Source organism: Halichondria panicea, chromosome 15, assembly GCF_963675165.1.
Source record: "Halichondria panicea chromosome 15, odHalPani1.1, whole genome shotgun sequence".
Classification (NCBI taxonomy): domain Eukaryota; kingdom Metazoa; phylum Porifera; class Demospongiae; order Suberitida; family Halichondriidae; genus Halichondria; species Halichondria panicea.
This window is the reverse complement of record NC_087391.1, coordinates 3,135,504-3,153,162: the sequence shown is the minus strand read 5'-3', so window position 1 is coordinate 3,153,162 and position 17,659 is coordinate 3,135,504. Positions and strand designations below refer to the sequence as shown.

The following is a 17,659-nucleotide window of genomic DNA, read 5'->3' as shown; positions in this document are numbered from 1 at the left end:
GTGTGTAGGGGTGCACGCCATGTTTGTGTGTGGTGTATGGGTGTGCACGAGGTGTTTGTGTGTGTGTGGGGGGTGTTCACGCGTATGTGGGGGGTGTATGTGTGTGTGTGTGGTGTGTGTGTGTGTAGGAGTGTGGTGTGTAGGGTGCACGCCGTGTTTGTGTGTGGTGTATGGGTGTGCACGCCGTGTTTGAGTGTGGAGAGTGGCCGTGTGGTGTGTGCGTGTGTGTGCAAGCCGTGTGTGTGTGTGCACGCCGTGTTTGTGTGTGTGTGAGGTAGTGTGCACGTGTGTGTGTGTGTGTTTGGTGTGCACGTCGTGTTTGTGTGTGTGTGTGTGGGGGGGTGTGCACGCGAGTGTGTTTGTGTGTGTGTATGTGGAGGGGGTGTGCATGCATGTGTGGGTGTGGGTGTATGTGAGTGTAAAGTGCCGTGTTTGTGTGTGGGGATGTGGTGTGCACGCCGCGTTTGTGTGGGGAGTGGCTGTGTGGTGTGTGTGTGTGTGGTGTGTGCACGCCGTGTTTGTGTGTGTGTGGAGAGAGTGTACACGCGTTTGTGTGTGTGTGGAGGGGGTGTGCACGCCGTGTGGATGTGTGTGTGTGGTGTGTGTGTGGGGTGTGCATGCGTGGGTGGGATGTGTGTTTGTGTCTGTGTGTGGTGTGTGTGTGTGTGTGTGTAGGGGTGCACGCCGTGTTTGTGTGTGGTGTATGGGTGTGCATGCCGTGTTTGTGTGTGGGGAGTGGCCATGTGGTGTGTGCGTGTGTGTGTGTGGTGTGTGCAAGCCGTGTGTGTGTGTGTGCACAACGTGTTTGTGTGTGTATGTGGAGGGGGTGTGCTCGCGTGTGTGTGTGGAGAAGGTGTGCACGCCCTGTGGTGTGTGCTTGTGTATGGTGTGTGCAAGCCGTGTGTGTTTGGTGTGCACGCCGTGTTTGTATATGTGTGTGTGTGTGGGGGTGTGCACGCGAGTGTGTGTGTGTGTAGTGAGTGTGTGTATGTGGAGGGGGTGTGCACGCGTGTGTGGGTGTGGGTGTATGTGGGGGTATGCATGCGTGTGTGGATGTGTGGGTGTGGTGTGTGTGTGGGGGGTGTGCACGCGTGTGGGGGGGTGTGTGTGTGTGTCTGTGTGTGGTGTGTGTATGTGAGTGTGGAGTGAGGTGGTGTGCACGCCGTGTTTGTTTGTGGGGTGTGGCCGTGTGGTGTGTGCGTGTGTGTGGTGTGTGCAAGCCTTGTGTGTGTGTGTGCACGCCGTGTTTGTGTGTGTGTGTGTGGAGAGGGTGTGCATGTGTGTGTGTGTGTGTGTGTGTGTGTGGAGGGGCTGTGCACACCGTGTGGATGTGTGTGTGTGGTGTGTGAGTGGGGGGTGTGCACGCGTGTGTGTGTGGTGTATGGGTGTGCATGCCGCGTTTGTGTGTGGGGAGTGGCCGTGTGGTGTGTGCGTGTGTGTGGTGTGTGCAAGCCATGTGTGTGTTTGCATGCCGTATTTTTGTGTGTGTGTGTAAGAGGGGGTGTGCACACGTGTGTGTGTGTGTGGAGGAGGTGTGCACGCCATGTGGTGTGTGCTTGTGTGTGGTGTGTGCAAACCGTGTGTGTGTGGTGTGCATGCCGTGTTTGTGCATGTGTGTGTGGGGGGTGTGCACGTGTGTGTGAGTGTGTGTGGAGGGGGTGTGCATGCCCTGTGGTGTGGTGATTTGAGTGTGTGTGTGTCTGTGTGTGGTGTGTGTGTGTGTGTGTGGAGGGGGTGTGCACGCGTGTGTGTCGGTGTGGTACCGTGTGTGTGTGGTGTGTGTGAGGAGGGGGTGTGCAGTGTTGTGTGTGTGTGTGTGTGTGTTGTGGAGGGGGTGTGCATGCGTGTGTGTGTGTGTGTGTGTGTGTGTGTGTGTGGAGGGTGGAGGGGGTGTGCACACCGTGTGTGTGTGTGTGATGTGCGGAGGGGAGTGTGTGTGGTGTGTGGAGGGGGGGTGTGCACGCTGTGTGTGTTTTTGGTATGTGTGTGGAGGGGGGTGTGCACGCCTGTGTGTGTGTGTGTGTGGTGTGCACGCCGTGTTTGTGTGTTTGTGTGTGTGGTATGCAAACTGTGTGTGTGTGTGTGGGGGTGTGCACCTGTATGTGTGTGTGTGGTGTGCACGCCGTATTTGTGTGCACCCCGTGTGGTGTGTATTGGAAGGGGGTGTGCAGGCCGTGTGTGTGTGAGGAGTGTGCACGCGTGTGTGGTGTTGTGTGTGTGTGTGTGTGTGTGTGTGTGTGTGTGGTGGTGGTGTGTAGTGAGCACGCCGTGTTTGTGTGTGTGTGTGAGGGGGTGTGCACGCCGTGTGTGGTGTGTGTTGGGAGGGGGTGTGCAAGCCGTGTGGTGTGTGCGTGTGTATGATGTGTGCATGATGTGTGCAAGCCGTGTGTGTGTGGTGTGTTGTGTGTGTGTGTGTGTGTGTGTGTGTGTGTGTGTGTGTGTGTGTGTGTGTGTGGTGTGTGTGTGTGTGTGGTGTAAGTGTGTGTGTGTGTGTCTGGTGAGCACGCCGTGTTTGGTGTGTGGGGAGGGGGTGTGCAAGCCGTGTGGTGTGTGCATGAGTGTGGTGCCGTGTGTGTGTGTGTTGTGTTGTTGTGTGTTGTATGTGGAGTGTGCACGCCGTATGTGTGTGTGAGTGGTGTGCTTTGTGTGTGTGTGTGTGTGTGTTTGTGTGTGTGTGTGCACGCCATATGTGTGTGTGGGGGGGTGTGTAGCCGTGTAGTATGTGCACATGTGTGGTGCCGTTGTGTGTGTGGTGTGTTGTTGTGTGTTGTATGTGTGGTGTGCTTTGTGTGTGTGTGTGTGGTGAGCACGCCGTGTTTGTGTGTATCGGGAGAGTGTGTGTACGCTGTGTGTGTGTGTTTGTGTGTGTGTGGGGTGTGTGCACGCGTTTGTGGGTGTGTGTGTGTGTGCATTCGTGGAGGGGGCGTGCACGTATGTGTGTGTGTGTGTGTATGTGTGTGTGGAGGGGGTGTGCACGCCGTACGTGTATGTGGCATTTTAAAGCAGTGTGTGTGTGGTGTGCAAGCTGTGTGTGTGTGTGTGTATGTGTGTGTGTGTGTGTGTGTTTATGGAGGGTGTGTGCACGTATGTGTGTGTGTGTGTGTGGAGCCCGTGCGCACCGTGTGGTGTGTGCGTGTGTGGTGTGTGCAAGCCGTGTGTGTGTGGTGTGCACGCTGTGTTGTGTGTGTGGGGGGGGTGTGTGTGTGTGTGTGTGTGTGTGGATGGGGTGTGCACGCATGTGTGTGTGTGTGTGTGTGTGTGTATCAATGGGGTGTGCAGGCTGTGTGTGTGTTTGTGTGGTGTGCACGCCGTGTTTGTGTATGTGTGTGTGGAAGGAGGGGGAGGAGGGGGAGTGTGTGTGGTGTGTTGTGTGTGTATGTATGTGGTGTGCCCACGCCGTGTTTGTGTTTGTGTGTGTGTGTGGGGGTTGTGGGGGGGTGTGCACGTTGTGTGTGGTGTGTGTTGTATGTGTGTGTGTGTGTACTTTGTGTGTGGTGTGTGTTGTGTGTGTGTGTGTGTGTGTGTGGTGTGTATGTGTGTGTGGTGTGTTTGTGTGTGTGGGGGGGTGTGTATGCCTTGTGTTGTGTGGTGGTGTGGAAAGGTGGTGTGCAGGCCATGTGGTGTGTGCGTGTGTGTGGTGTGTGTGTGGAGGGGGGTGTGCACGCCGTGTGTGTGTGTGTGTGTGGTGTGCACGCCGTATGTGTGCGTGTGTGGGGGACACCGTGTGTGTTTGTGCCGTGTGGTATGTGCGTGTGTGTGGTGTGTGCAAGCCGTGTGTGTGGTGTGTTGTGTGTGTGTGTGTGTCTGTGTGTGGAGTGTGTGTATGTGTGTGGATGGGTGTGTGTGTGGAGGGGTGTTTGGTGTGTGTGTGTGTGTGTGGTATGTGTGTGTGCACGCCGTATTTGTGTGTGTGTGGAGCGGTATGTAGGGAGAGTGTGCACGCCGTGTGTGTGTGTGAGGAGGGGGTGTGCAGTATGTGTGGTGTGGTTTGTGTCTTTTGTGTGTCTGTGTGTGTGTGTGTGTGTGCACGGCGTGTCTGTGTGAGGAGGGAGTGTGCAGGCCGTGTGATGTGTGCGTGTGTTTGGTGTGTACTAGCCGTGTGCGTGTGGTGTGGGTTGTGTGTGTGTGTGTGGAGTGTGTGTGTGTGTCTGTGTGTGGAGTGTGTGTGTGTGTGTGGAGGTGTGTGTGTCGTGTGTGCAGGCCGTGTGGTGTGTGTGTGATGTATGTGTGTGCACGCCGTGTGTGTGTTTGTGTGTGGGGCGGTATGTGGGGGGGTGTGCACGCCGTGTGTGTGTGTGTGAGGAGGGGGTGTGTGAGGAGGGGGTGTGTATGTGTGGTGTGGTTTGTGTCTTTTGTGTGTGTGTGTGCACGCCGTGTGGTGTGTGTGTGTGTGTCGTGTGCACGCCGTGTGTGTGTGTGTGGAGGTGTGCACGAATTGTTTGCGTGTGGGGGCCGGGTGTGCACGCCGTGTGTGTGTGTGTGTGTGTGTGTTGTGTGTGTGTGTGTTCGGGGGTGTGTACGCCGTGTGTGTGTGTGGTGTGTGTGTTGTGTGTGTGTGTGTGGGGGGGTGTGTGTGTTGTGTGTGTGTGTGTGTGTGTGTTCTCTTGTGTTTGTGTGTGTTGGGGGGTGTGTGCACGCCGTGTGTGCAAGCCGTATGTGTATGAGGGTGTGTGTGCACGCCGAGTGTGTGTGTGGAGGGAGGTTGTGTATGTGTGTGTTTGTGTGTGTGTAGTGTGATGTGTGTGTGTTTGTATGTGTGTTGTGTGTGTATGTGTGTGTTGTGTGTGGGGGGGAGGGTGTGCATGCCGTGTGTGCATGCGGGGGTGTGTCCACGCTGTGTGTGTGTGAGGGGTGTGTGCACGAGGGGTGTGTGCACGCCGTGCGTCAGTGGTGTGATGTGTTGAGAGTATGTGTATTTGAGAGTATACAAAAAGTATCATTTGTGTGGGAGAAATTGTGTCAACTGTTTTTGCGTTACTAGCTCACTCACTTAAATTAATGTTTAAAAAGGAATAAAAATGGTACCAGCGGGAGAGTCACGCAAGTCTTTTTCATCTTTGCTCCCACGTGCACTCTCCTGCTTGTGTTTAGTGTGTCTCTCCCTGTTACTGTTTGTGGCCTGTTACTGTTTCTGGAGTTAGTACGTAGGGCAAACAATTACACTCCCTTGTTCACCACCTTTAGTTAATTCATGCCCAAATTGAGAAAAGCTACTGAGTGCAATGTCTGCTATCAAAGAGCAGTGTGTCACTGGAAAAGGCAGGCTGTAGGAGGTGGTTTCCATGCTATGGATGATTCGACAAGCAAAGAAAAACCAGGGCCCTTCGTAAATAGCAATCACACAACTCTTTTTCATCTATGCTCCTTCATCTATGCTCCCACGTGCACACTTTACTGCTTGTGTTTAGTGTCTTGTCCCTGTAGTTTCTGGAGGTAGTATGGCAATCAATTACATTCCCTTGTTCACCATTAGTTAATTCATGCCCAATTTGAGCAAAGCTAACAAGTACAATGTTTGCTATCAAAGCAGTGTGTCACTGGAAGAGGTGCTCTGGATGATTCAACAAGCGAAGAAAAACCCGGGCTCTTCATAAATCGTTCATGGAAATGAGTCATGAATATCCCTCAAAACGAAGGTATCACGACATCTCTTCCACCAACCACAAGAATTTTTCCCGTCTACTGCCAACCCTCCCAACCTGTCTGAGCTGAATAAGACCTCAACATGATTTGCCAAGTTTCCAAGACAATGCTCAAGCTATGGGATTGATAATGATGGAAGTTTAAAGACTGGTTGGAATAAGTTCTTTTATCACATCTGGTTACCAGAAAAAGGAGTGGTCAGTTTTGCTCTGAGAGCACTTGCCCCAATTGGTGATCTTTTGGCATAATTATGTACTCATTCAGTTGCTGCAATTCAGTTGCTGCAGCAGAAGATTACGGAGTCTTGTTACATGGTTCTCTCAAGCAAAAAAATACCTATTATTACTCGCTTAATAACTTGCACCTCGTGGCCGTAAGGCGGTGTGCCTTTTAGAAAAAGAATAAAAAAATGGTACCAGCGAAGAGTCACGCAAGTCTTTTTCATCTATGCTCCCACGTGCACACTTGTGTTTAGTCATGCAAGTCATTTTCATCTGCCTGCTTGTGTTAAGTGTGTCTGTCCCTGTTACTGTTTCTGGCCTGTTACTGTTTCTGGAGGTAGTAGGGCAATCAATTACACTCCCTTGTTCACCATGCCCAATTTGAGAAAAGCTACCAAGTACGCTATCAAAGGGCAGTGTGTCACTGGAAAAGGCCGGCTGAAGGAGGTGGTTTCCATGATTCGACAAGCAAAGAAAAACCCGTGCCCTTCGTAAATGGTTCATGGAAATAGAGTCATGAATATCTCTTAAAAACGACATCTCTTCCACCAACCAAAAGAATCTTTCCCGTCTACTGCCAACCTGTCCGAGCTGAATAAGACCTCAACATCTGATACTGATTTGGAAAAAAAGTGGCCAGTTTTGCTCTGATAGCACTAGCCCCAATTGGTGATCTCTTGGTATTTGTACTCATTCAGTTGCTGAAATTCAGTTGTTGCAGCAGAAGATACGGAGTCTTGCAGTCGTTTGTTACGAAAATACCTAACATTGCTCGCTTAATAACTTCTCAATAACTTCTCAGGTGCCTGCAGCTCGTGGCCGTAAAGGCGGTGTGCCTCCTAGAAAACGAATAAAAATGGTACCAGCAATCACACAAGTCTTCTTCATCTATGCTCCCACGTGCACACTTTACTGCTTGCGTTTAGTGTCTGTCCCTGTAGTTTCTAGTTTCTGGAGGTAGTATGGCAATCAATTACATTCCCTTGTTCACCATTAGTTAATTCATGCCCAATTTGAGAAAAGCTACCAAGTACAATGTCTGCTATCAAAGAGCAGTGTGTCACTGGAAAAGGCAGGCCATAAATGGTTCATGGGTTAGCCCTAAAACCGTAACCCATATCTCTCAAAAACGAAGGTATCACGACATCTCTTCCACCAACCACAAGAATCTTTCCCATCTACCGCCAACTCTCCTCAACAACAACTGAAACTGATACTTATTTGCCAAGTTTCCAAGACAATGCTCAAGCTATGGGATTGATGATGATGATGAAAGTTTTAACTTGTTAAAGAGTTTTGCTCGGATAGCACTTGCCTGAATTGGTAATCTCTTGGCATTTGCAATTTAGTTGGTGCGCAGCTTTCCTGCTTGTGTTTAGTGTATGTCCCCGTTAGTTTCTGGAGGTAGTATGGCAATCAATTACATTTTCCCTCATCACTACCGTTAGTTAATTCATGCCCAATTTGAGCAAAGCTACCAAGTACAATGTTTGCTATCAAAGCATGTGTCACTGCCGGCTGAAGGAGGTGGTTTCCATGCTCTGGATGATTCAACAAGCAAAGAAAAACCCGGTTCATTGAAATAGAGTCATGAATATCCCTCAAAACAAAGGTATCACGACATCTCTTCCACCAACTACAAGAATCTTTCCCGTCTACTGCCAACCCTCCCAACCTGTCTGAGCTGAATAAGACCTCAACAAGACAATGCTCAAGCTATGGGATTGATGATGGAACTTTTAAAGCAATTTGTCTTGTTAAAGAGTCTTGCCTGCTCCTGGTTGGAATAAGTTCTTCTGTCACATTTGGTTACCAGTGGTAAGTTTTGCTCTGAAAGCACTTGCCCCAATTGGTGATCTTTTGGCACAATTCAGTTTTGCTGCAGCAGAAGTCTTGCAGTCGTTTGTTACGTGGTTTTCTCAAGCAAAGAAAAGCAAAGAAAATACCTAATATTACTCGCTTAATAACTTCTCAGGTACCTGCAACTCGTGGCTCCTGGAAAAGGAATAAAAATGGTACCAGCGGAGAGTCACACGCACACTGTCCTGCTTGTGTTTAGTCACGCAAGTCTTTTTCACACGTCCTGCTTGTGTTTAGTGTGTCTGTCCCCGTTACTGTTTCTGGCAAATCAATTTACACTCCCTTGTTCACACTCCCTTGTTCACTACTTAATTCATGCCCAATTTGCTACCAAGTATAATGTAAAGGCCGGCTGAAGGAGGTGGTAGTGGTTCATGGAAATAGAGTGATGAATATCCCTCAAAAACGAAGGTATCACGACATCTCTTCCACCAACCACACCGTCTACTGCCAACCCTCCCAACCTGTCCGACAACCTCAACATCTTATTGTGGTTGGTGGAAGAGATGTCGTGATACCTTACACACAAAACACACACACACACACGGCGTGCACACCCCCCACCCCCCGCACACACACAAACGGCGTGCACACACACACACACACACACAAACGGCGTGCACATACACACACAACACACACGGCGTGCACACCCCCCACCACACACACACACCGTGCACACCCCCCCACACACATACACAACACACACACACAGTGGCGGATCCAGGAAAAATGAAAGGGGGGGTTCCAAACTAACGAGTAGCGAAAGTTGGGGATCGATTAAGTTCACCGAAGTTGATGAGGATCATCACGTGGTGGGTGGGTGGGTGGTCTCCACCCAACTAGTGTTTACTCTTTTCACGATCACAGTGCAGTCAGTATTAATTATTAACATAGGCACAAACAAATGCAGGGAATGACATCAGTAACAAAGTAGGCACTAAGCTGGTTAAGTTGAATCTACAGTTGATGTTGCTGACTGGAGCTCAGGAGTATGGGGTGTTATCTGTGTCAAAATGACTATGACAATGTACACACGCGTGCATTCATATGCACGTTACAATATGCATGTCAACATGCATTATGCACGTTACAATATGCATGCAACATGCATATGCACATACAATATGCATGTCAACATGCATTATGCACGTTACAATAATTATGCATGTCAATATGCATGTCAACATGCATATGCACATACAATATGCATGTCAACATGCGTTACAATATGCACATACAATATGCATGTCAACATCCATATGCACGTTACAATATGCATGCAACATGCATATGCACGTTACAATATGCATGCATGCAACATGCATATAATTATTACAGCTGCATGCATGCATGGGGATGTCAATAATTATACCTCCGGCAGCATAAACACTTACACCCAATAATATGCATATATATATACATGTCCATGTAATAATGATTGGTAGACTGGTTGGCACACACAACATTTATTGTGGATGACTCCTCCACAAGACTCCAATTTGAGCTGGAAAAGACAACCGCATGACATCTTGACGCATGACATCTTGACTTGATTTTGCATGCGCGGTAAAAATATAAGCCCACTCCACATGTACCGACAACGTGGAGAGTGGGCTTCTAAATATAATCTGCCCTCGTTGGCTACTCTCCAAATCTGGAGGCGAGAAAAATAAGGAAGAAGAAAAAGTACCGACAGTGTATCAGACTGTATAGCTAGCTAGTTATAGCTGTGATATAAATGGCTGACAAGATTACTCGCGCCAACGAGACCCCAACGAGACCTATTATATATAATGAGCACTTGCACTTTGACCCAATGACCACATAATCTAGACTCCACCCTTTCTGCCTACAAAATTACAGTATAATTACTCTCAATATCCGGATACATGCATACTGTGTAATGTGTAGTATACATGCACATGCATACTATGTAATTATTATTGACTTGTGTAACGTCATGTTGTAATGTGTATATATTATGTTGACATGCATGTTGGCATGCATGCATATTGTAAGGTGCAAATGCATGTTGCATGCATGCAGGTTGTAACGTGCATATGCATATGGATGTTGGCAAGCATATTGTAATGTGCATATGAATGCACGCGTGTACATTGTCATAGTAATTTTGACACAGATAACACCCCATACAGGAGCACTGTCCATTGAGGTAAGATATAATTGTATAAGGGCATTCCAAAGTATTTGAGCTCTATAGTATATGTAGTATCCTATTTAGTACTGGGTCTGAATATTTTTCTTGTGGATAGAGTCGCTCGTTTGGTCAATAGCTGGTTGCCGGCTTACCTTCAACAAGTTTACTGCTGCATAGATATCAACTAGTTTCTATTTTCTTGCAGTGAACCTCTGCGCAGTTAAGGCCTGGGTCAGGCACTGATAAGATTAATTTTATTCATTGCCTACATTTTATGTAGATGATGTAGATCATGTAGTGTTAATGAGATTCATAATGTTTATTAATGTTATTCATTGCACATGACGTCATAAGGTCAATGTATTTGCTTAGCTAGCTGCTAGAACTATTATAGATTATCTTTGGCAACAAATACGGCGGACTTAAACAAGGTAAGAGTAGCTGTTTAGGCCCTCAAAAGATAGAGTATGTTGTTATGATTATGTTTTCTTGATGGGAAGTAAAAATGTCCAAAACTTTCTTAGCTATGCTAGCTTCTTTAGCTCTGACAGCCACTCTAGAGGTAGGCTATTTTGTGTATCTCAAGAATACAATAACTCTTACTCTTCCCATCAAGGATACTAGTACCTAGCTATGAGATGTTCATCTAGCCTTGTTTTTGAAGCTTGATCTTGGCATCTTCAACGCCGTATTTGCAGTTCTCTTTCTGAAAGTGGCATGACGTCATCACCGTTTATGGGACTAATTAGCATAATTGAATTAAGCTAAGTAGTTTTTTGGAAAAAGAAAACATTGAGCTTCATTTTGGATCATTTTGATGCAGCATACACTGTATATTGCAAATAATACAGCAGTATGAACATAGTGTAAATTTTGGTGTTGAAATCTGGACCCGGGCCTAAGTGCGCAGAGACCTTAAGGGTACTCAGGTGCATTAAGGACTGGGACATTTAATTATTGCTGACTTGGCGAATTCGAAGCTCCGCCCCCACGGTAACCATGGTTTCCGCCCACTCGTGGTTTACCACTCACGTGATACTGAGCTTCATTTTTATTATTAGGCCTTGTGCTTGAAACTTGCTGTACTGCTTTAGCAATCTAGCTGTGTGGATGCAGCATGTGCAGCGTACGTGAATAAGAGAGTTGCCTGGTTAGTGAATACTAAGGTAAGAGTTCTTAAGATTAGCTATAATTTGTTGGATCGCTTGCTAGATCTAGTTAAAATTAAAATAACGCCTAGCCATCTGCATCTATTGTCCATAAGACATCTAGCTAGATTTAACTCCCACTAGTATTGTATGTAGGCCCCTAAACACATCTGTAATTATATTTAGCTAGCAATAAACATTGAAAATCATTTTTTTGTTGGTTCAGGGTATCATCACAGAATCAGCTGCTGATGAGGTAAGCTTATGAATACTTGTATATCATTCTACATTGAAAAGTGCATTTATTGGCACAAGCGGCATATACGTAAGGAATCGGATTTGTATAATTAATAGTATGGCAATATGGATTAATAGCACGAGTAACTTAATAGCACGAGTAACAAGCAATGGCAAGGATACTAATTCCACGAGGCGTAGCCGAGTGCTATTAACCTTGCCAGTGCTTGTTTTATGAGTGCTATTAATCCCATATTAATCCCATATCTCAGGGGCATTAAGGACTGTCCAAATAAAAATGACAAGGAATTTTGTTATAATGAGATTCATACACAAGGCATCATCGCATTGGAATGTTTATCACGTGCGTGGGTGTCTGCAATTACTAGTGGGGGTGGAGCTTCGGAGCTTCGGTCACATGACACTGTACTTAACTTACCACTGTACTTAACTTACTGAAGTTGATCGTAGCTAGTTGATCGAGTAAAACCCTGAAAACGGATTTGTTGTAGGCTACCTAATTGTTGTAGGCTACCTAGTAGCTATTAAAGGCCAGACTATTAGATAGTAGAGAACTTGTTTCCTGCTGCGCAAGACAGAGTGCAGCCAAACAAGAAGGAGGTAAATCTTAGCATGTTGTTTGTGTAGACCATGATTACCTATGAATCTGCTTTTGCGCAGCTGGATTTCATCAGTATATGATATGTACATCAGGATTCCAGGAAAAGATAGGATCTAACTAAGCTGGAACAAATCCTCTTTTTTATATTTACAAGGAAATTTCATGTTAATTGGTCACATGGTCACATGATGGTCACATGATCTTTATTTCATTTAAGGATACTTAAATTATTATGACAAAACAATAATGTGCAATTACTATGTTTAATATTAAATACTTTTCGATGTATGTGACGTGGGCTAATTTTTGATTCTGGACGTGCCTTAATACCCCTGAGATTGCACTCTTAGCCATACTATTGATTAAGACACTTTTAGCTGCAGTTTCAGTAAAAAATTTGCCGTGGCCGTTATTCGAACGTGCGGTCGTCAAGGCTACTAGTAATTGCACGTCGTTAATGACGACGTGCAATTACTGCCTTGACGACATACAATTACTGATACGCGATTAATCACTGTACGAATTAATCACTGTACGAACAACGTTTATAATAGTTAATCCAATGCCACTTGATCTGTACAAGTTACATTACTGTCTTACGTACTGGTGTTGATCGGGTATTTATTTCTGTGAATTATACATGAGGCCACTGTTTTCATCATCCATCATGCACAGATGACTATAGGTAAGCAGATGTGTATAGAATTACAAGAAGGAATAAGTATTCATTTATTATGTAGGATAGGGCCTAACTCTTCAATTGGTAATTAGTAATAGTTGTGCCATTGTTTTACGTACGTATCTTATTACTGTACCTACTGTCCAAATTAAAATGACAAGGAATTTTGTTATAATGATATTCATACACATAGCGTCATCGCATTGGAACGTCTGCAATTACTAGTGGGGGTGGAGCTTCGGTCACATGACACTGTACTGAACTTACTGAAGTTGACCGTAGCTAGTTGATCGAGTAAAACCCTGAAAACGGATTTGTTGTAGGGTACCTAGCAGCTATTAAAGGCCTTAACTAAGACTATTAGATAGTAGAGAACTTGTTTCCTGCTTCCTGCTGCGCAAGACAGAGTGCAGCCAAACAAGAAAGTTAGGAGGAGATCTCAGGGAGTAAATCTTAGCATGTTGTTTGTGTAGACCATGATTACCTATGAATCTGCTTTTGCGCAGCTGGATTTCATCAGTATATGATATGTACATCAGGATTCCAGGAAAAGATAGGATCTAACTAAGCTGGAACAAATCCTCTTTTTATAATTTAGTTTTACAAGGAAATTTCATTTTAATTGGTCACATGATGGTCACATGATTTTTATTTTCATTTAAGGATACTTAAATTGTTATGACAAAACAATATGTGCAATTACTATGTTTAATATTGAATACTTTTCGATGTATGTGACGTTGGCTAATTTTTGATTCTGGACGTGCCTTAATACCCCTGAGTACTTTACGATTAATTTTGTTATAAAAAAAACAGTAATGACAGTAATGACAAAATAGCGGTAGCCCCGTAAGCATTAGTTGTGTGTGTGTGTACAGTATATATAATAATCGTGTAGTTGTTTGTGTTTGCTGTAGCTTGGCCAATACTTTGTGTTGAATTACAATGTAAAGTCAGCCCAGTGTGACACCAGGATTTTCCCGCGGTGTAGCTTCTTGCATAGTTGCTGTACTGTCGTTTTTCAGCAACACACCTAATGCGCATGCGCAAACCACACCCACTCACTTTAGGTTGAGTGGGTGTTGCAATAATTACATGTACAGCAACTTCAATATTCAGTAAGCTATTGAGTGCTTGTATCTTGTATTAATGTATCTTGTATTAATGTATATACTATCTTGTATTTTGCAATGAAAGATGTTATTATGCTAACACAATAATTATGTGGTCTCATTTTGCTTTTTTGCTTTGATACAGAGCGAGCACGTACAATGGCTCAAGCTAGTGCAATGACATAATTCAATGACATAATTATATAGGTGTTTGATATAGAGACAATTCTCAGTTCAATGTTCTGGTCCTCTTCCTGTATGTTATTTAGATGTTATTATTGTGTTGTAAACCATTTTTAAAGACAAACTGTGAAAAATAAAAAAGTGATGACACTGCAAATATGTGTGGCTCAGTTGCTGTTGTCGCAACCTGACCAGAATATAGTTGTACAGTATCTCGCATTTAGCTGGACAAAGTGCTCCCTCCCCATGTTGATAGTATCTAGGCATTACTATAAACATGATTATACAGAAAATTCCAGCTCAAACCTCCCTTTTCCCTTCCGGAATGAATGGTTTGTGTTGCTGATGTAGCAAAATTTAATGAATGTAATCAATTAAATGGGCGTGGTCTATAAAATTAATGTTAAAATTATAGTATATGCATCAAAATTATGGAATCCTTCTATCTTGTTCTTGAGGATGCCTTGGTTTGTCAGAAAACACTTGCCAAAGACAGATCATATTTTCATCCAGTTTTCCTGGTCCCAGTCCTTAATGCACCTGAGTAGGGGTTGAATTAGCCTCGACCCCCGGCCGATCCGTCTCCAATTGAACGCTTGGTCGCCTACTAGGCCTGGTATTGATTGTATTTGGGCGTGATCTGGGCGTGGTTTTTTAATACATAAACAAATTGACTCGTGGTACAACAAAAAATGAATCCTCCAACAGTGGTCTTCAACAATAGCCTCTGGGGCAGTATACAGCAGGAAATACTTCCCAGAAGACACTTCTTTGGCAGTGGCAACCAAATCTTTGTCGATTCCTTTATTGCTACTGAGGATGGCAGCAGAAACACCTCTATTGTTTAGACTCCTGATCTGGTCAATCATGAGTCTCCTGATGAGAGATACAAGGGGAGAGACAATTAACAAGAACAACACTTTTGTCAACAGGAGGAGCCTTGGTCCTACCTAGCTTGTAGTCCATTAAAAAGGGTAGCAACTGATATAGCAGAGAGACTTGCCATACCCCTTCTCAGGTATATTAAGGACTGGGACCTTCAATTATTGCTGAATCAGCTAAAACGCAGCCACGCCCACGATTTTTAATATGTTTTGTGTGTAAAAATTTTTTGCAGCTACTGATCTTTTTTAGTTCTAAAAACGGTGTTCTAAACCTTCCTTTTAGCTCTTAGTGTAGTAGGTAGTTCAAAGGCTTAAGCAGACATATCCGCTGGGAGACAGCATCATGTTCTATTTAGAGTAAGTTATTAGCCTATAAAAATAAAAATGTCACTTATTGTCAGCTGTAAGACTAAGTTTTGTGCAAAATCTCACCTTTGGCCAAAGAAGTGGCTCTCTCCCAGCAGATATGTCTGCTTAAGCCTTTGAACTACCTACTACACTAAGAATTAAGAGCTAAAAGGAAGGTTTAGAACACCGTTTTTAGAACTAAAAAAGATCAGTAGCTGCACAAAATTTTTACACACAAAACATATTAAAAATCGTGGGCGTGGCTGCGTTTTAGCTGATTCAGCAATAATTGAAGGTCCCAGTCCTTAATATACCTGAGTTTGGGAACCAGATAAACACGTCCCTTCCCTCAAACAGGAGCTTGAGAGCCTGGGCCTGTTCTGCCATGAGAGTGGGCCATCTTGCTTCAAACAAGACAACGCGTTGCATGCCATAGCTAGCTAGCTATAAATTGAGAACATGACACGGAGCTAAATTACTGTAACTTTTACGGGAGTAAAATGCCTCTACGTACACCTTTAGTATTACAGAAAAAAAGCAGGAAACAAAATGTAAAGAATCACTGCTTTTGTTTCCGGTTCCTGCCACGCCCAGATACAATCAATACCAGGCCGTATTTTTCAACTTCGTTCTATTAAAAAAAAATCGGCCTGGGACCGAGGCTAGGGTTGAATATGCTGTGAGCGTAGCCGCACGAGGGCCCATACGGTAAAGCTGACTGTGTGTGTGTGTGTTCCAGCTGTAACTGCTCAACGGTTGCAATGCGACGAAAGCTAACAGCTTCTATAGGCTTCTAGCCACGTTCTCTTGGATTTTGATTCGTGGATTAGCAAACTAAAGCTTCTTTCTCGAGTTATGGCTAGTTTGACTCGCATTGAAGGCTGTTGCAGTCTCTTCAGAATCTTTCATAGCATCATCTGTCCGCACAAACTTTCTATTCAACATAATTATGAGTTAGCCTTGCACTAAAGCGCTAGCTTTTTCTTAGCTACAATACTCAGAAAATGTCTGTTAAAACAGCTAGCTAGCAGTAGCCATTTGTGAAAATTGATCTCTTTGGACACACCCTTTAATTATTCCTGTGGATGTAATGCACATGCGCGCTCATTCCCCCATGTGTGAGAAAATAATATCCAAGATCCAGATCCAGATCTTCCTGGCTGATATAGTCTTATAATATCATTCTAAGATTTAATAATTATGTCATCAACTGCCTTCATAGTGTAGCATCCATATAGCTAGCATGCAATAATAATTGCATAGGCTTAATCATGTGTAGTTATTGAATCACTGAAGTTTCCTTGCATAAATTAATGTTGTGAGGAGCGATCAGTATCACGTGATCCTCATCAACTTCGGTGAACTTACAGCGGTTTTCTGAGTTCGTGCATCTCCAATGTCTAGAGCGGAAGTCACTTATCACGTGATATTCCCAAACATTTAAAGGACATCACGGGAGCACAAATATTGCTGAGTCAGGCTAGTTTTTTTGTACATTGATATAAATTTTATACTCATTACTAGTTAATCAGAGAAGTCTGAAATAGGAGTGTAGCTTTCCAGTATTATAAGAAACTATTATAAGGAACTGGTTGAAGTGGCTTGCCCCGGCCTGACTACTCATTTTGTGTTGCTGCAAGCTGATGAGTCATACAGACAGTCTTAGCTCCAGACATCCAGTCTTGTGTTACTAATAGTAGCTCACAAAACTATTTGAACTGCTTACAATCTCAAAGGTAGCTTCAGCGGATTAAAAAAGGCTTGCATGCAAAGGCTATTTCCAAAGGTTGAATTTGGATGTATTGGAAAAAAATCGGTTTGGAATGAGGTAGAAATTCAATCTTGTTACGTAATGGTTCACATGACAAGTACTTCCGCTCTAGACATTGCAAATGCAAGAACTATGAAAACCGCTGTAGTCGATCCCGCGAAAGTTGCTGGAGTTACGCCCACTTCCGGTCACACGTGACTAGGGAAAATCCCATACTCAGCCAGGGGAAGTCCCATAATAGACTTGCGTAGTAGCTGCCACGAACAGTCAACTAGCTAGCCTACGCTAACCTGAACACTCCTTTGGCAGTTGATACATCAAAACAACAGGTACAATCATTGAATCAAATTACAATAGCTACAAAAACTGATAAATAGCTAACTAGCTGGTGTCATTAAGTTAACTTCAAAAGGGGGGACCCTCCGCCACTGACACACACGCACACACACCACATGCGTGTACACCCCCCACACACACACGGCCCCCCCACACATGCGCACACACACCCCGCATGCACACCCCCCCCACACAACACACACGATGTGCACACACATACACACACGGGGTGCACACACCCCCCACAACAAACACACACGCACACACACAACACACACACCACACACACACACACACCACACACACAACCCCACAACACAACACACAGGCCATACACACACACACACACGGCGTGTGGTGTGCACGCCGTGTTTGTGTATGTGGGTGTGTGGAGGGGGTGTGCATGTCGTGTGTGTGTGTGTGCACACCGCACACCGTGTTTGTGTGTGTGGGG

General features: G+C 45.0%; 2 long non-coding RNA genes across 2 annotated transcripts in view; both read left to right on the top strand.

Moving 5' to 3' along the window:
* Window positions 1-8,724, top strand: part of LOC135348334 (uncharacterized) — a 32,103-nt gene extending 23,379 nt beyond the window's left edge. Inside the window, exons 3-4 of the long non-coding RNA XR_010398715.1 lie at window positions 8,440-8,539; window positions 8,638-8,724. This is a non-coding gene — a long non-coding RNA (uncharacterized LOC135348334). The remainder of the gene's footprint in view (window positions 1-8,439; window positions 8,540-8,637) is intronic.
* Window positions 8,725-10,119: 1,395 nt separating this feature from the next.
* Window positions 10,120-14,014, top strand: LOC135349369 (uncharacterized). Its single transcript, XR_010398901.1, has 4 exons — window positions 10,120-10,316; window positions 10,709-11,051; window positions 11,260-11,289; window positions 13,829-14,014. It is a non-coding gene; the product is annotated as an uncharacterized LOC135349369 (long non-coding RNA).
* The last annotated feature ends 3,645 nt before the right edge of the window (window positions 14,015-17,659 follow it).